We start from the raw sequence: 14,835 nt of genomic DNA on the forward strand, positions 1-14,835 counted from the left end.
AAGTTTTTTTTTCTTTTGTTTAAGTAGATTTTCCTGTATTTCTGTTTGTAGCCTCTTGTCCTATCGCTGGACATTACCGAGAAGAATCTGGCTTCATCTTCACTCCCTCAACCAGGTACTTACACATACTGATAAGATCCCCTGAGCTTTCTCTTTTCCAGGCTGACCAGGTCCGGCTCTCTCAGCCTGGCCTCACATGACAGATGCTCCAGCCACTTGATCACCTTCATGGCCCTTCACTGGAGTCATTCCAGTGTGTTCTGGTCTTCCTCGTACTGGGACCGTAGAAATGACCCAGCAGTGCTGAGGAGAGGGAAAGGATTAACTCTCTCAACCTGCTGGCACTGCTTTTTCTGATGCAGTCCAGGAGGCTGTTGGCTATCGTGGCCATGGGGGCACATTGTTGGCTCATGGGCAATGTCCTGTCCAGCTGGATCCCCCAGGCCTTTTCTACAAAGCTGCTTTCTACCTGGTTGGTCCCCAATCTGTGCTGGTGCATTAGGTTTTTCCTTCCCAGCGCAGGGCTTTGCATTTCCCTTTGTTGAACTTTTTAAGGTTCCTGTCAGCTGATTCTTATCTCTTGCTGCATGACTACACACAACCACCATTTCTCCTTTTGCATTCTTGCTGTGTTACTTAAAAGCAGCAGAAATAACCATCATGAAATCGAAAGTATTAAACAATTTCATACTCTTTATTTTGAAAAAAACTGATTAAAATACCTTTTAACTGTACCGGCTACCATGCCGAGTCCTGTCAGCTTGATATTAGTGATATTTGTGTTTGATATTTTCTCTCTTCTTTGTTATTGAAAATTTCTGATGTGATTGCATTTTGGCATATCAATACATTTAATTGCATTTTAGTACATTAACTATACTGATAAACCTGTGGTTGATAGGAACAGTTGCTAGGAATGACTGATGTCTCTGAGGAGTGCTGTAAGGTGAACTGATCCTTTAAGAGGAAGGACGGAGGCTTACTTACGACTTGATCGTGTGAGACTTAGGTCATCACACCATTTAAGAAATGTGGCTGTCTGGATCATATGACTAAAATAAAACAGTTCAGTAAAGGACAAATTTGTTATAGGATAGACTTGTTGAAAGGAACCATGTATTAAAGATGTGAAAGTTTTTGCTCAATTAGAAGCAGAAGAGTGGCTGAAAAAAGTTGTGAGACAGGTAGCCCTGTTACAAACATAGGATTAAAGGGAGCCTAATCTGGTGCCCGCTATCACAGGCACTGGGTCACACAAGTCCCTTTGTGAAATGATTGTGTTCCATTTTCAACACAGTTGTACTTTGCTTCTTCTAACCTTCTTTTAATTTGCAGCCTAAATGCATTTACCAATATACACCTTTATTTCTCTGCCAGCACTTGCCTTTTTATCCAATAATCCATCGCCACAGTTACATTTGTAGAGAGCAATCTTATCCCATTTCAGCTTTCATTTTATCAGGCTAGAATAGCCATGTCCTATAACTTTCTCTTGTGTAGAGAATCTCTTAATCATTCCAGGAGCCCATCTTCATATCATTTTCTGATTCAATTCAAAATTTTATACAATATTCCAGATGAAGTTTTGCTGAGATCTTACACAGCAAAAATATTTTCATACCTCTACTGAAAGAAGATCATTTGGTGAAGCTTAGGCTTATACTTGTTTTTTCTCATAACTACCTCATGTCAGCAGTTCATAAAAAGTGTAACTTTGATGAGAGTATTTCGATTTCCTCTTCTGTCATGTCAAACGGTTGAGGTTCTAGCACATAGTGCTGTTATTTGTTCCCAAGCACAAAACTACACATTTCTATATCAATGGAAATTTTCTCATTTCTATTACTCTAGGCTATGGGCTCTTTCAGTATTAATTCTAATTGGAATTCATTAATTATCTGTGTTGATGATGTTTCTTCACTTTATTAGTGAATTTCGTTAGCATATATCTATGTCAACATTATTTGTAGCCATTTCATTTTGTGCCAGCTCATTTCATGCTTCACTTTTCCTCTTTATTTATTAGTTTTCCATATCAAAATGTTGAAATCTGCATACTTTTTTTGCTTAGTAATTATATAACGTACCCTGAGATTTGATACCTTCGAACTCACAGTCATTTCTCCCTTCTGTTTCTCTTTTAGTTATCTTTTTCTTGCATAAGCTTCATAATTTTTTCTTAAGGACTGGTTACACACAGTCAGCTTTTAGCTCACATAAACAGGAATAGTAATTTCTCTACCTGTATAATTATATAAACTATGCAAGTACTCATTTATGATTACTTCATAATTTTTGATGGTGTTCTATTAAGCAGTTTAATAATAGCCTTTAATATAAGCAGAACATCCTGTCTCAATGGTATTTTCTCCAGAGTGATTTCTTTATAGGTTAGTGTTTCTGATTTTGTGGGTTTGAAATAGTTAATGTGTTTCCCAAGTTTATGCTTTCCAAAATAAGCCATTTCATGCTTTCAGCTGTGAAAGAAAATAGTACCACTTCAGCAGTCATATAATCACTGTTTCCAATGTTTGCACTTTGATGGTGTTTATTGGATCTTTTATCCTTTAATTGATAATGTTGTGTTATATTCGTTGCAACTTGGCACAACAGGGGCAGATCCGAAGACTGAAGCAATCAGTCCTGAGGCTGCTCTTCATCAAAGGCCTATGCAGAGAACAGTGCCCATGTTCTCAAGAACAGGTTTCAGTATTGGAAGAACTGGGACAGAGCTATTTATGCCTTGACTATCTGATGACAGGGATGGGTGAATTTGAGTTCTGAAGATGATGATCCACCCAACAGTGATCAGTTACCTCGATGCCATTGCAGCATGGTGGCCTAAGAGCCTGTGTCTCCTGTGAAGTCTCCTGTGGCTGCCTATAGTAGGCAATGCAGAATGATAAGAGGCATCTGCAAAGCAGGACCTCCCTGCATGAATTGCCATGCCATGCCCTGTTGGCAGCACTCCTGGTTGCAGTGCTCCCTCGGACCGTTTAAATTTCCCACAGTTGCTCCTGGCAATTCCCAAGCCACATCAACCTCGGCTGCAAGAGCTGCTGGCTCCTGGCGGGGTTTTCGGCTCTTGCTAGGGTTTCCCTGACTATGGGAATCCCCTCTCCACCTCAAACTAGTGCTCAGCCACAGAACTTTCTATCACCGCCACTGCATGCCTTGCCAACCAAGTGTACACTGTTTCCTTAAGCGTCTGCTACGGGCCATACTTAGGGCAGCATTGAGAAAAGAGAATATTGGCTCGGTTTAGCAGTTATTATCTTCACCGATACCCGCTGAGCAGATTTACAGCAAACGAGAAATGTAACCTAAGTTTATGATGCATGATGCCACTGATGCTGAGACACCTCTGATAAGATTAATTTCTCATCAAGCAGTGAACAATATGAATTTTAACACTGAAAAATGCTTTGCTCAGGTAAGTTACAGTAAGTTGAGCCACGTACTAGAAAGCTGTTTAATCTTCATGTTAACATTAGCCATATTAGGCCATAATATTATGATCTTGGAAACTCCACCAAATGCACTGTTGTAACACCTGTTGCCATGACACTATTTCTTTTTAAGACACTTGAATTTGGGTGTGTCTATGGTTTAAGTTTTAATTGCAGCTGTGATATTGCTACAATATTGCTGCAACCTCAAACAGGACTTGACTTTTAAAGCAGAGTAATCAGGTCTTCAGGTTTCCAAGGATACAGCCATTTTTTGCAGAAGATTCTACAGATATTTTGAATGGGCAGAACTTAAGGATACTGGACATTTGTCAAGGATTTCAGTCCTAAGCAGACAGCAGAATGTTCAGAAATACCAAACACTGTAACAAACACACACTAGTTAGGGCAGTTCCCAGAAGATTCAGAGCTAATGTGCATGTGCTGTAGCAACGGTTTGCAAATGGACAATACACCCAGCAAACTCTGTGTCTGTGTTTGAGTTAGAGAAAAGGCTTTGTTTTCTCATGAAGAATATGTAGAGGTGGTCTACTGCAGCCTCGATGTGTTAGGCTCACTGTTTATGTGCTAAATAGATGGGTATATACTTCTATCCAGGCAGAGACTAAAGAGCCCCAACCTAAGAATATGTCTAAATGCAATAGTCCTTACTCCACCATAACGACTCAGAAGTATATCTGAACTGTGATTTCGTTTTGGAGAAGTCTAAAGATCCAGTAATCTGGCAATTAAGGTACCCACATTTGTATTGACAGACCTGATTTCAGTGCTCATTCTGCTTGGTTAGTAACTTGTGTTAATTCTTTCTCCCATGGTCCTTGAGAGTGACCTTGACAGCAGGCTGCCATAAAACCTGGGTGCCAATCTTCTGTAATATCTTACTTGTACTGTTTTGCTTTATATAATATATTCTTCAGAACAGGGATGTGGATGAGAGACAGAATGTGGATTAGAAAAATCTGATTAATTTCTCCTCCTAAGGGAGGAAATGGATACGATTGTCCTAAGGAGAGAAGCAGCTTTCTGTCATTTGGGGTGTAAATTACATTTGTCTCTGTTCTTGGCAGGCCCAACTAGCAGGATTAGACATGAATGCATTGCCTAGAGAGCCAGGGTTTCCAATCAGGGGCTGAAGCAATCAGATGCTTAAAAAGTCAAACACCTTGCAAACCTTATTCAGATTGATGTGGTGAAATTTAAGGCTAAAGAGTAGAAGAAATCAAACTGACTATTTTCCTTCTGTGAGACATTTTAATAGCTGCTCTTATTTGACAATGGGTCAGAATCTCCAGTCTTTGGCCATACTCTGGATATGACATTTGGGGTGCAGTTGGAATTTAAATCTTGTTTTCTTTTTTCCTCCTCCTTAATGCAGGATAATTTTGGCCAAAAATATTATGGCATAAAATATTATTTTGTACTGTGAGACTGTTCTGTCAAATCCTGTTTTCCCTGGTATTATATCAATTGCATTTAGCTTAACTATTTCCATTAATTAAATGCCTTCACATTCTTTGGTATTTCATGGGAATGAAAACTGTAGCACTTGGTTCCATTAATTATGCCTGAAGTAAAGCAATCGATTTGGTAGATAGAATTTGAAATAAATCAAGCCTTCATATTGCCTTAAAGAGACTAAACTTTTCTTTAATTTCCTCTGCTTCTCATTCTTATTTCCTCACGCCCTTATCTTCTCCTACTAGACTGGATGCTCCAATCTCATGGAATCTCTTAGAATCACAGAAAAATTTTAGTTGGAGGAGACCTCATATGGTCTGACCCCCGACTCAAAGCAGAACCAACTCCAAGGCCTGAACAAGATCAAAGATAAATCTGTCTGCCCTGGCTGCAAAGCCCCCTCCTTCTGTTACTCTATACTGATCTCATCTCTATTTTTTCTGTAAATGCTTAAGCATGATAAAGGACCTGTAGTTGTTTTGGAATTAACCTAGACACACTACAAGCATAGTGCTTGGGTGTTTCATTTTGTTCTTTGCCATAGCATGTAGGTGGTGAGTTCTGCTGTGCATCTGTGAACAAAGGGTCATGTACAACCACACCACTGTAGGGCTCTGTACTTCCCAAACCCTAAACTATAATGCAGGTAAATGCACCCAGCAGTAATTTAGGACTAAATACACTCCAGAGATGTAAATACACTCTTGAAATTAATACTCAATCCAAGTATTGAAAGACAAGAAATTTCAGAACAAAGGTTACCTTGAAAAGAAAAACAAACTATGTTTGATAGAGCAACACATCTCTGGCACTCAGTGGTGATACCAGACAGAAATTATGGGAGTGGCAGGTAAAGGTATTTTAGGGTTTGTGATCTTCAGTTAAATTTCATGTAATAGCATGAAATGCCTCTGCTTGGCTGTTATATCACTGGAAGGGGGAATACAAGGATGCAGACAGTTCTCAAAGCATAGCAATAGCACTGACCCAGTGGCTTTTTAAACAGGATTACATGCTTGTCAGTGAGTTAGGAGAGTAGTAGCCAGCTATGCTGAGAGCTACAGGCAGATCGATATCTACTTCTTCCCCTTAGAAATGTCATTAAATGGAGCTTTTGCTCGTCTTGCACCCCCTCTTAGAGGCCTTTTTCCATTCCAAGGTCCTACCCAATCATCTAGGGTTGTTTGCTCAGGGCCTGGATGCACCCCACAGGAGTGCAAAGCATGCAAAGACCCCTAAGCAAAGTCCCAGCGGGCTAGCAGAGACATATGTCCCAGAAGCAAGCACAGTGGAGACATTTAACTTAAGCTATAATATATTATAAACCACATCGCAAGCTGAAAAAGCCTTACCTCTCATCGCCCAGCTAATTAGTTTGAGTGCAGTGCCGTGAGGATGCAGTGATACTGATTCCAGTTCTGGGGTTAGCACAGCCAGCTGGGCTATCTGATATCTCAGTAATCTGGAAAAAACACACATATAGTTTACCTTTGTAAGGGATGGTAGCCTAACTATTTCCTTTGACAATTTTTAACTCAGTCAGAGGAGCATTCTTCATCTGAAAGTCTGAAAACAAACACTTTTGGTCATCTTTTAACTGTAAATGCTGCAGCAGAAATAATCAGGAGTCATATTCCCAAAAGCCTATGCTTTGGACAAAGTCACATACTCTTTTCAAAATGACAGAATCTAGAAAAAAATAGATGACAGAGTTAGCTGTTTAGTTGTCCTGGAACTAAGAAACAGTGCTAGGTTTTCTCCACTGATCAAACTTGCTGCCTTAGGGACATACCGACGGTTTGGCTGATTCCCAGTCTTTTCTACCTGAGTGTAGATTGGTGGTCTGGGAATGCCTTTGGGCTCACAAATACAGATGTGAGCTCTAGCCCTATCCTGATTCCACATTGGGGTGTGACTTGACTATCCATCATCATTTCTGTCCTTTTCTCTCATGTCTTGGTTTACATGAGAATAAAATCGGGGGCTGTGGTTAGAAAGAGGCTGGAGTGCTCATTAACTTCTTTATCTGTGCAGTCAGGGGACAGGGACTCTGAGGTCCACCACAGTGCACAGTTCAATATAGTCTTCTGAAACAGTCTCTGTGGCTTTTACCTCACATTTCTTTTAAAGTTTTTCTTCCTACAGAGAAGCTCCTTTCTAGAGTTTTTTACTAATTTCCAGTTTTCCAGAAAAGTTGTGAAATACTATTTCCAGTCTTTGTGCACCCAAAAGTTGTCCAAAGATGTAAATGGAAAATCTGTTTTTATTCTTCTTCCTTTGTTTGTACATGTGGGATCATCCCTTCAACATGAAAGAACTTGTTTTAATCCCTAATCTAATGCGGAAGACTTTGAGTTTCTATTACAAGGCTTCAGCTTTTCCAGGCTGGGAAACAGTTGGGGTTTTTTTTGTGTTTTTTGGTTTTTTTTCATTTTGCCTTTCACATATCATATGCAACATACGGTTTCACCCTTATGTTTCACATCTTATCTTTCATCTACCTCTTTTAATCTTCTTTTGGGCCAACTTGCAGTTACTCTTTGCCCCAGCCATCACAGTATTTCTTCATGAGTGTTCTTTGTTTCCCTCCAGTCAAAGGTGCTACTGCTTGTTGGTTTTATGTTACTTTTTGGCAGGCTAATCTTGCTTATAATTTATGTCTGGAGCCATATCCTAATTCTTCATCAAATGCATTTGGTTTTAGGGTTCTGCAAGTATTTATCCCACAGCAGGGCATTCATTTTACAAGGACTGCCTGTCCTAGCTGTAATAATCATTTTTTGTAGTCCCTGGTGCATTTGTGGCTAGCTTTTTATACTGCAGTTCTCAGAGTAGTCAACGCTACCATATTTGATTTGTTCAGCCATATCCTTTAGTAGAGGGTCAGCCTCACTTATGACCAACCCTTACGCCTTCGTTTACCCTAGTTTCTGGAGGAATCTTGCCATATACATCAGCATCCTATTTTCTTTCCTGAGCTGCTATCTTCCATTTCTCTGGGATATTTATTATTTAGGACTTGTGTCTTTCTATTGACATTTCATAGTTTCCTACATACTTTTTTGAAGAAGTGCTGTAGGCTGATTATTCCAGACATACTCCTCTAGTTCTTTAGACACATTTACCATGCCCTGGAGCTTTCTCCAGAATACTTCATTGTTTATAAAGCCACTTCATTTGCAGCTCCTGAGCTCTTTCTGATTGTGGTTTCCTTCTGACAGGGAATACAGTGTTTCTGGGATTCAGGGACTGTCTTTTTTATTCCCAAGTCAGGCTATTTCTACTGCCTGGAGAGCAGTGGAAGACTTGTGCCCAGATGCAATTTGAAGTTATGTAATCCCAGCTGAATGCTGGAGAGTTCGTCTTTCAAGTAATAAAATATTCATTTGTTCCCACTGACATTCTAAAACCCATTAAAGAAGCATTTATACTCATTTTTCCATTTGTTAAAGCTTATGTTTAGAAAACTCAGATTTGGATTTTATTTAATCTGATGGCTTCATTTAAAACTTTCATAATGATGGCTTACCTGTGTGAAACAAAAACGACAACAGAAAGTGCTGTGTTTTGAAAATGACGGTGATAATGATCATTTGTTTTGAAAATATGTGAGTATTGTTGAAATATTTCAGATGGCTCTTCATGTTAAATCAAGCACTTCTCCCTTGAAAGAGAGGATATTGTTCTTTGACTGTGACAAATCTCTCAGAAAGCTGTTGCTTGCCACACCTTTGGTAAATTAAAAAGACATAATGTTGGGTGAAACTGGTAATTGTTTATGGAAACACCTCATAAAACAAAGAAAAAGTTTCATCACTGCTGAATGGAGTTCTCCAGAAGGAAAACCTTTTTCTAGTAATTCTTAACAAAAAAATGGCTCAATGAAACATTTGCTCTAATTTTCTTGTAATAGTCCACACTGAGGGAAGTCTAAAGAAGTTAAGGCTGATTCTAGGTGAAAGGAAGAAAACTTCCCCCCTCACGGAGAAATTCTCAAGTGTTGCCAGGCACAAAAGGAAGGTATACATATGTAACTTTGGCACAGAATACCCTCGGAAGGACAATTGATACAGGAAACTCTAAACAATGAAAGAGACTAGAAAGTTCCTGGAACTTGTTATTTTCTTAGGTTTTCAAGTTGTTGCACAAGGATAAAGAGGGTTTTGGTTCACAGAATGTTGCCGCTGAAGCTAAAGTTGCTTAAATCCTTCTGTGATGGAGGAAGTGGCAAAGTTAGGGAGGACCTAAATTCTTGTTTTTCCTGGAAGGCTTAAAATGTAAGAAAATAAGAGTAAGCTGACTACTTCAGCCAGGAGGATAAAAAATAAATACCAGAATTGATTCAGAAAGGATCCTATGTGCCATACCCAAAGCATGTGGGGATAGGACTCTTCTCCAGTTAACAAGTGACAGGACAAGAGGAAACAGCCTCAAGTTATGCAAGGTGAGGTTTAGATTGCATATTAGGAAAACTTTCTTTGCTGAAATGGTGGTCAAGCATTGGAACAGGCTGCCCAGGGGTGTGGTAGAATCACCATCCCTGGAGGTGCTAAAAAACTTGTAGATGCAGTGCTTAGGGACATGGTTTAGTGGTGGACTTGGTAGTGCTGGGTTAATGGTTGGACCTGATGCTCTTAAAGGTCTTTCCCAGCCTAAATGAGTTTATGATTCTATGATTCTATGATCAAAACAAATCTTGTTCAGCTCAACCTTCAGATGATCATTTAGAAGCAGTAGGAGTTGTGTTCATTTAGGGTGCAGCTGCATAAGCCTTTTACTTCATATTAGGCATGCACTTCCAAAGTAAATCTCCTGATCCTCTCCAGTGATCATGCTTTGGTTCATGCAGTGGAACAACCTGAAACTAGAAATTTACCCTGGGAGCCCTCCTAATGTACCCCAACAACTAATTCACTTGATAGCATTGGAGTAGTATCCCTGAGCACTGGAGTAACCCTTTCCCAAGACACATATAGAGTGAAATCAGGCCCAAAGAATCAGCTGCTTTACTTTACAGATCCATTCCTGCTGCGCCATGGTGCTTGCTAATACAAACCAAGGCCACAGTCACAGATACATGTGTGTGTTTGTGTCATGTATAATCACACTTGCCATCTCTAGTCATTAAATAGTACATATGAGAAAAAGCGTGAGATCCCTTTTTAGAGTGTGTTGGTTTGCACACATTGCAAATAATTGGTTTCATTGTGGATATCTAAACAACTAATTTCATTGTGGATGTTTATACAAGGATGAAATATTTATTCTAGGCATTAATAAAAAAAAGAACTTGGGGAAATAGTGTTACAAAAGAATGACACATAAAGAAGGCTATAAATTGTATTCTATTAATTCATCCATTCTGCATGAAAATAAATAGCATGCAGTGACTGTAGTCTCAGTGAGACTCTGTACTCTAGGTATGGGATAATTATTTGGGCTTGTAAAATCACAGGCTCTTGTAGTGTTTTTATGGTTCTCTCTCCAATGATTCTACATTATAGACAGAAAGCAGAGCTGACCCAGTTGCTGTGCAAACGGGTTGCACTCCACAAGCCTCAGACAAGGTCACATTCTGAGAAGGGCACTTCATTCCAATGGCCAGGATATATCTGCTTGCAAATATTTATCCTTTCTGCAGTATATTTGGTTCCTTGGACTCAACAACACTTAAAAAGAAATCAGGTCACTATTTTAGTTTTATTGATAGTGAAACCGAGGTATGGAAAGGTTAACTGACTTGCTGAAGGCTAAACAGCCTGCCAAGGTTAAGAATAAGATTCAACCTCCTAAGTCCACAGTTGCTGCTCTACTTTCTAAGCCAGACTGCATCCAGCTCTTCCCTACATACATATCAAAATATTATAGCATTATGTTTATCTAATGGCTTCAGCAAATGTAGCCATGACTACTGAAAAGCTGAGTACATGGAAAGGCTGCTGCTGAAAGTTCTACAGCCTTGGAGAGAAGATATATGTAGAAGAAATAGCATATTTATGACTCTTCTCAGATAGAGTGACCCTGAGCATTGTGCATTCTGTTGTGCCCTGCAGATGTCCATGTGCTATTGAAATATTGGTTTATATTTTCAGTTATATTTCTCCTGATGCACAACTGGGATTGCAAGTAGATTGTTTGCTTTACATTTACCTTAGTTCCCCCGTATTTGGGGTTAGCACATGGCCCAGCAGTAGCCCAGGTTACATTACAGGAGCTCTGCAAGCAAAATGGATGCATCTGCAGTGATAGCTTTAAACCTTAATTTTTTGATCATACCTACCCCTACAGTTATACAAGATAAAGATTAACATGAAGTGCAGTAACGTAACTGAATATCTTTGTCACACTGAACTTCTGTGTGCTGAGTGCACATTTAAGTATTTTAATAGGATGACTTTAAATCTAAGGACCCTTCTGTAGAGATGATGCAGCATCTGAGCTGGTTCTGCTCTGTGTGTCCAAAACTGACTCTGCATGTCCTCTCACACAAGATGTATTCTTTTGTTTAGCTCAGCCTGAAATGTCATTCTTTTTGAAAACATTTGCTTTCTTCCAGCAAACAGAGAGGGTGCTGGGCAAATTTTGTCCAGAGCACAGAAAAGTAGCTGAAATGTCAGTTTTCTTTAATTAATTTTCCTCCATCCAATTTATTATTGGTAAGAAGTTATATACCTGATAGAGCCATCCACTTGCAATTATGTCATTTGCTGATGCAAATTATGTAAGTCATATTCATGAATGGGCTAGTCACAAGTAGAGCAAACTATGTTGTGGATTGTTACTGATGACAAAACTCAATACTCATGATAATAAATGGTGCTCTGTACTGATCATAGGAAAATAGAATCCAGTGAAATGGGTACCTGTATAACGTATGAGTCATGCTAAATACTGAGTACTGATGTTATCTTTCTCAAGGGAATTATGAACCTCATTCTTAGAAGGGAGAAAAGGAGCATCTTTCCATTCACAAAGATGACTCAGAAGATGGCTATGCATTTCATAAAGCATGTTCATGCAACTCTCAATATGGTTTACAGGCCTTAGCTCCTGCTTTCCCACTGACTTTAAATCATCTTGTTACCCTAACAGCAGGTGACTGCAAGAAACTGCCACTGACAACATGAACCACACTACCTTTACCTAGATAAATGTATATGCTTTGCACAGTGTGGTATGATACCTTAAGGCAAGAAGCTAGGGGAGCAACTTTAGCATGAAGTTTATGCATTAATGCGTTGTGTCCGTATGTGGGTAGAGACATGCAAGGAGTCTGTGGTCTACTGTAATTTAAACCTTTAAGTCATTAATTTGGTATGAGCTTTATACTTGCCTCAGACCTGTGCTCTTTTTCCCAGCTAGGGAAATGGATTAGAGCTGCTGTATGATGGGCTCCCATCTACCAGTTCTGATGGTGAGTACAAGTGCAGCTGTACACAGTCAGTCTTCTAGTGTCATTTCACTTCTCACCTCTACTCCCTTTCTTCCTACTTGCTCCCTCTGCACACAGCCTACTCGCTAGATTAGATATATGTGACCGCAATTTAACCCTTTCACCCCATGACATCTGTGTAATTCTCTGCTGCAGCTAGGAGGACAGAGAGGACAGAGAAAATAGTGGGGTTAATAAAACAGAAACCACTGTCAGAGAAGGCATAATGCTGGACAAACTCCAGCCTGGAACACAAGAACAGCTATGCCAGTAGATACCCTGGAATAATATTCTGAGGAGCAGTTCAGAGGCAAATCTGGAAAGCTGCATGGTGAGGATGTAGCATCAGCATTTCAGTCATATAAGTGGTACCTGCCACCTTAGTTTTTAATATAGAGAAAACTATGAAAGTGTTTCTGAAAGTTTATTAATAAAATTGCTGTTATGGAGGATACTGCAATAGATGTCATGCTGATGATATTAATGTTAAAAATAATCTAACCCATGCCCCTTACTCTAAATCAAGTTTTCTAAAAACTACTTTTTGGTTAATTAAATCTGTAATTCTACAGATAAAAATATGACAGGTGAGAATACTTTAATAGATTTGTACCTTCCGTTTGATTTTTCTTTTCAAAAGCTCCCCTGACATCAAAATCATTACTGGAGAAAATATTAATACTGCAGCATGCACTTTCACAATTCTATGTGCACTGATTTCCTGACATGTATAAATCCTGAAATATGAAAAAGATTTGTGTGTGTTCAGTTAAGGACATGTCTATCATGCTCATAAGTAGCAAACACTTTTTAATGCACCAGTAACTGTGTGGGACTTTGCTGGGAATGCTTTTACAATTTTACTGTTTAAATTATTTAGTGTTTTAAATCATATGCAGGCAGAAAAACTTAGAGCAGAAGTGATCTGTTTTAAAAATGGCTAGTGGAGCAGATTCTAGAGAACAGAAGCTAAGTTACTCCTAATATCAGGTCTTACAGGAAAAAAAAACCTCCAATGCAAGAGCCACAGTGAACAAGTATTCTTGAGCATTCTCTCTGTATAGCTTTATTCACTAACAGTGTCACATTAAGGTTAGAAAAGCAGCTGTTGAGTCATTCCTGTCATGAAACAATGCTTCATACAGTATTTTCTAGAATCTCTCATGTTGCAGTCTCCCAAGTTTCAACTTTCTTTTCTTTTCTTTTCTTTTGTATTCTAACCATGGTTAGCGCAAACTAGAGTCTCAGTTGCTTTTGTTCAATGCATTTGGGTACACTAAAGGCCAGTTTTAGGTAATTTACAGCTGTGATCTTGTGCTATCTGAAAAGAAATAGACTCTTTACATGTTGTCTCTTTATGTCTGACTCTGCCAAAAAAGAATTTGACATCCTGATGATCACCACGAACAACTGGGCGTTCAGCTTTACCTCGAACTGGAACAACTTGTATGAACAGAAACTTAACGTCAAGGGAAGGAAGGGAAGGGATAACGAATGATATGTCACAATAGGGCTTACTCTAATGTGAGTCTAGAATGAAAGGAACAAGATGCATAGTTGTCACTACAGGGGAGAGAGAACAGAAAAAAAGTTTAGGATGGATATTAAGTTACTACAAAAAGTAGGCAAAGCCACTCATTCCCTAAGGGTAAACCTAAATTTCAGACTTATCAGCAAGATAGTACTGGCCTCCAAAATCTTCATTTGTTTCATTATCAATGAAAATGTTCCTGTGTGTCACTGCTGCAAGTGGCAGAAGAAATAGGAAGTGAATGGTGGGACCGAGAGAGCCTTATACTGATGAATGACACCTCAGTTAGAGCTCTCTCTGGGAAGGACCATGCAAGAGTAAGATGAGTTGCTTGCTGAAAATAAAAAAGAACCCAAAAGAATGCACAGTATTTATAAATGATGTAAAAACTTGCCTTCTGCGCAAAGACAATGGACCTTGTCAGAAGTGTCTGAGACACATGAATCACCTCTACCTTCTGCCATATTTGCACCAATGTGAAGGAGAATGCTGAGTAGAAATAAGCACTTACAGATCCACACAAACCACACACCCAACAGTGAATATTGTTCTTAGAAGAAAGTATTGACCTTCATTGCTAAAATGTCCATTATGACCTAAGTCCTGTACTAGTTTGAGACCCTCAAAGGTCGCACTTGCCAGGAGAGGTGGTAATTGTGAGGGAGCAATTCCAACATCAGAGCAGTTGTAGATACAAAGAGAGTGAAATGTGAACACTCACACAGCTGTACAAGTTGGTATTGCTGTGGCAGTGTGTAACTCTCCTACTTCCCCAGGAAAAATACAACCTCTCAGCTGGAAGGCCTTTTGCTGTGCTCTTACACTATGCTTATTCTGTGCTACAAAGCAGAGCCTAGTCATACTTCCTCTCTAGAAAGGCGTCAAGAAAGGACACCTTAGCCACATGGAAATCAATAGCTGTGGTCTCTATTTAAAAAAGGAAA

Source organism: Falco biarmicus, chromosome 10 (genome assembly GCF_023638135.1).
Source record: "Falco biarmicus isolate bFalBia1 chromosome 10, bFalBia1.pri, whole genome shotgun sequence".
Taxonomy (NCBI): domain Eukaryota; kingdom Metazoa; phylum Chordata; class Aves; order Falconiformes; family Falconidae; genus Falco; species Falco biarmicus.